The following is a 5,093-nucleotide window of genomic DNA, read 5'->3' as shown; positions in this document are numbered from 1 at the left end:
TCTTTCTTTCTTTCTTTCTTTCTTTCTTTCTTTCTTTCTTTCTTTCTTTCTTTCTTTCCTTTCTTCTTCCTCTTTTGGTAAAGGAAAAGTATTGGGAAGCAGTGAGCTCATTTTCATTAGCGAGGCTCCCATGTGGGGGTCAGACATCCGGATGTCTCCTACTGAAGAGAAATGCAGACATCAGGCAGGAGGGGAGAGTAAGTAGACAGCTCTTCAACACTGAGAGTTTCAGAGGGTCTGAAAAAAAAAAGGAAAATGCTTTAAAATGAAAAACAAAAAAAAAGTCTTGCAAATGGAATCAGGCAGTTGAGCATGTCATTTCATGTGGTGACGGCTTTTCCAGGAGTCCTGAAAGAGACCCACCCATTCCTCTGCAAGCTTCCCAAGTGGGGAGCTCCTTGCCATCTGGAAGCTCGCTCCAATCCAGGCAAATCGTGGCTGGGAAATGATCGCTATGTTGAGCAAAGGTCTGTTTATCCCCGCACCTGCTGAGCTCTCGGGCATTTGGCACCTGAGCATTTTTAATATTCGCAGGCAGCCACCATGTGTTCCCTGGGTCTCCTTTTCCTAATCTTGGAAACTCTGCTCCTCTTAGTGCCTCCCGGCCAGAGTCCTGGGGATGTTAGGAAATGTGGAAGAGTTTAGGTTGGTCCGAATGGTCAGTACTTACTGGGCAGGGGTCATGGATACAAGACTTTCTGCAAAAAGGAATAGTCTGCCATGATGAAATATTGTCTTCCCCAAAATGCCAGGAGGGCTCTATGTTCCCAATTTGACCAGAGTATTTATCCTTCTGGTCACTCTCTTCAGAAGATACCAGAACGTCATTGTTTGAGAGGCAGTGGTAGTTTTTGCCCACCAAGGCATAATGGGCAGATTTGGAAAAACAAATTTGGTTGTGTGGATTAAAAATGTTTATATAGTGTGGCCACACATTCTGTTGACAAAGCTGGGGGGAAACAGAAACTCTCATAGGAAGCAATGATATAAACCCTGCAGATGAGAATTGGAAATACCTAATAAAATTGTCTCTACATTTACCCTTTTACCTACTAATTTTGTTTCTAAGAGTCTGGGAGTCTACTCTGATAGTTTGCCGCATCAATATAAAACAGGATTTAAGAACAAGATTATTTATTGTATCATTATTTACAAAAGCAAAAGACTGACTCAATCCAAATGAGCATCAATAGGGAAATAAAAGTTGAATAAATTATGATATAGCTACATAATGGTATATTGTGCAGCCATAAAAAATGAGGAAGATCTTTATGAGTAAATAAGTAAAGACTGCATGATACAGAATAGTGTGCGTGTGTGTGTGTATGTGTGTGTGTGTGTGTGTGTGTAGGCATACATATATATATGCTACCTTTATATAAAAAAGAATAAGAAATATGTTTATACACACACATATATGAATCATTATTTTAAAACAAAGCAAAAGATGAATAAACCAGAAATTGAATGAATTATTGACTGTGGGGTGGGTGGAGGTGCGTAGAGGGCATAGGGATATGAGTGAGCATTCTTTAAATTTATGTGTTTACATATTCTGATGTATGAACCATGTAACTATTTTACATATTTAAAAAATTATGTCCAAGAAATTTTAAAAAACTTTCTAATTTTTGTCCTAGTAACTCTACCTCCAATGAACCTATGAAAATGCAAAAAACCAAATGTTTTCTCAAGTGAGGTCTTTGTAGTATTGTTTTAATAAAACCTCTGAACTGAAAGTAAATACTGAATAGGACATAAAGGATTAAAAATCAAATCACCAAGTCATACATGAAATATTAACCAAGCATTAAAATTACATCTATAAACAGTGTGTAATGATCTGGGAACATTTCTGTGTAGGGTGCTGTGGAGGATCTGTGGGATTATGGACTTGGGTTGATCCTCATTCACTGATGGGGAAGACAGCTGGCCTGTCTCTTTTGAGCATCTGACCATACACTCCCAATTCTACTCCTCAGAGCTTCTCCCTAAACACACACACACACACACACACACACGCACGCACAGACACACACGCACACACACAGACACACACACACACAAACACCCAGACACACGCACATGCACAGACACAGACACACACACACACACAAACACCCAGACACATGCACACGCACAGACGCACACAACACACGCACGCACAGACACACACACACACATACACACACAAACACCCAGACACACGTGCACACACACAGACACACACACGCACACGTACACGCACAGACACACACACACACACACGCACACATGGACATGCACAGACACACACACACAAACACCCAGACACACGCACATGCACAGACACACACCCACACGCACACACACAAACACCCAGACACACGCTCATACAGGCCTCTTCTCAAAACTCCCTGACGTCATGCTGCCCACCAAGCCTCATGCACCCAGTTCCGAAGCCTTTGGCCCCTTCCTTCTCCAGCTGCCTCCACCCCTGCCTGTCTATCACTGGGTGTAGGTCATTATTTCTCTAAGCTTCTGAAAAGCCTCCTGAGCAGATTGTTAGCACCCTTTCCCAGGGACTTTGCCACCGTGTTAAATCCTGTATCCGAAGAGACTCCTCCGGCATTGGTAAACTCTCCCTTCAGTAACACTATCTTCTGCCCACCTTCTGGGTTTTTGAACAGATGCCTTCAAATGCCACTCGTTTGTTACGCTCTCAGTTTCTAGGGGCAGGTGTTGTCTGGACCCAGCCTCTCCTTTGGTGTTGAGTCTGCTCCTGCCCCAGCAGGCCGAGCCACTCCCTGGCCAAGTGTACACATGACTCACTCCTGGCTGCTGCCTTGCTGTCCAGGAGATTCTGACCTTATAGGGTAATACATGGTCTTCTAGTGAGAGGCCTTGTATGTCTAATTAATGTGAGAGAGTCAGCCTCCAACCGGAAGAAAGTGTATGCTTCTGCATTCTGAGGATTAAAAGACTCTGGGGATAAGATTTTCAAGAGGACCAAATGCATATTTTCATTTTCTTCTCAGGGTCTCATTGTTTCCCAAGTAGGGCCCTGACCTTAGCCATAGATTTCCCTAGGTTGAGAATTCCACGTTCACTGTAACTCTGTGCTCCACGTTTAGAAGCTAGTTCTGGTTCTCAGTTTCCCCACCACTGGCTGAAGGCCTTGAGAGTCTCTGCATAAGCTCCCAAGGAGGCCCTCTGCTTCTCGTTCCTATTCTTAATTACTCTCAGATTCCGTCACCACTTTCCAAAGCATCAGCTTCCCTGAGAGTAGCTAGCTAACGCCTGTGTCCCTATCATTACCCTTTCCCCATATTTATCAGGTCTCTGGTATGTTTTCTAGGAACTGCATTTTTTCACCCAGCGCACCATCCCAGTTCACCACGGTGCAAGTTTTAACAGTTGCATTCCTTCCTTCCTGCGCTGGAGCGGTGCCTGTCTGCACATGCCAGAATTGAGGTCCCCATTGCAAGCTCCTTGGCCGGTGGGTGAACCTGCACAAAACCTACCGCAGGAGGTCCTGAGGCAGAGACCAGCAGCAGGCAGTGTTTCCTGGAGTGTGCTCTAGGTCTGACATCCACCTGGGAGGGAAGAAAGTGAAACAGAGGAGAGGGGAAACTGGGCTGCAGTGACATCTCCACAAAGAACTCAGCCAATCTCCCGGCAATGCCTTAGCTGGGAGGGGTCCTGCAGGCCTTCCAAAGTTGAGGCAAAGAGGTTGGACCTTTTTTCTCCACACAACAGTCATTGGCTGCAGGCTCAAACTTTGGGCAAAGCTCTGTCTCCCACTGAAGGCCATTTCTGGAGATGACTACACTGTCAGTGAAAGATGTCTATCCCGTCAGCAGGAAATGATACTGTCAGCAGCATTTCAAGTTGCAGGGGAAGTGAGTGTTTCTGCCTAGAGGTGATTTCAGGTGCACGTGGAAGGGCAGATGGGCCAGAGGCACTGTCACAAGTGACTGACCAGCCAGGAATAACCCAGGTGCCCATCATCCCAGAGTGGATGCCTGAAACAAACTAACTGGGAGAAAAGCTACAGAAGAAAGTGGAGACTATGGAACATAATGCAATCCAATGTAGACACATTGATTTCAAAGCATCTGTAGACCATCCAGTGTGAAATGCCCACCAGAAAGACAAATGACCTGAAGAGTCTAAAATCTAGGGGGTCTTGGGAAGGTCCAGGCTAGAGGAAGCTTTAGGAGTCTTCAGTATAAAGTTGGCATTATGGGTTCAAGTGTGTTCCCCAAAATATGTTGAAGTATTATCTCCCAATACCTCAGAATATGACCTCATTTGAAGACAGGGTTGCTACAGGCGGAACCAGTTAAGATGAGTTCTCACTGGAGTAGGCTGGGGCCCTAACCCCATATGACTGGTGTGTTTATGAGAAGATGCCTGTGTGACATTGGAGACCCACAGGGGAAGGCCACGTGGAGACAAAGGCAGAGACTGGAGTGACGCAGCTGCAATGCAACGGCGGCCAACAAACGCACAGCAGCAGCTGGACGGGGCGGGGAGGGATGCTACCCGGACTCTCGGAGGGGGTGAGTCCTGTGGACACTGTGATTCCAGACTTCCTGCCTCCCAAACAGTGAGAGGAAAAATTTCGGTTGTTGTACGCCACCCAGTTTGCGTTATTTTGTTCTGGCAGCCCCGGAAGAGTGACACAGATGGTCACTGAAATTGTGGAGGCCAGGAACCTATGTAGCTAGGAAGGGCAGAGGAAGGCGGAAGCTCAACAGGTGAGGAGCAGGTGGAGGGAACCTGCGGGGGGTCACCAGACAGAGTAGGCAGGAGCTGGAGAGTGCAACCGCCCCCCAGCCCCCTACCCCCAACCCCAGACGGGGTCCCAGAGCCTCAGCAACTTCACTTAGGCATGGGAAGAGTGGAAGAAGCTGATGAAAACAGGGCAGCTCCAAAAACATGGGGGCTGATGAATTTTTGGGGGCCTATCTGAAAGGTTAATTCAAAAGCCAACAGTTATCAGTTAGGATGTGTAAACGGATTGGAAAGCTAGCGTTGCACTCCCTCCTTCCTGAGAGTGCAGCCTAACTTATTTGTGATGCAACATGCCTGCTTGACATTTATTTCCT

This window comes from Cebus imitator, unplaced genomic scaffold (assembly GCF_001604975.1).
Source record: "Cebus imitator isolate Cc_AM_T3 unplaced genomic scaffold, Cebus_imitator-1.0 Scaffold49, whole genome shotgun sequence".
In the NCBI taxonomy this organism is placed as follows: Eukaryota; Metazoa; Chordata; class Mammalia; order Primates; family Cebidae; genus Cebus; species Cebus imitator.
The sequence above is the reverse complement of the archived record's forward strand: the minus strand, read 5'-3'. Positions refer to the sequence as shown.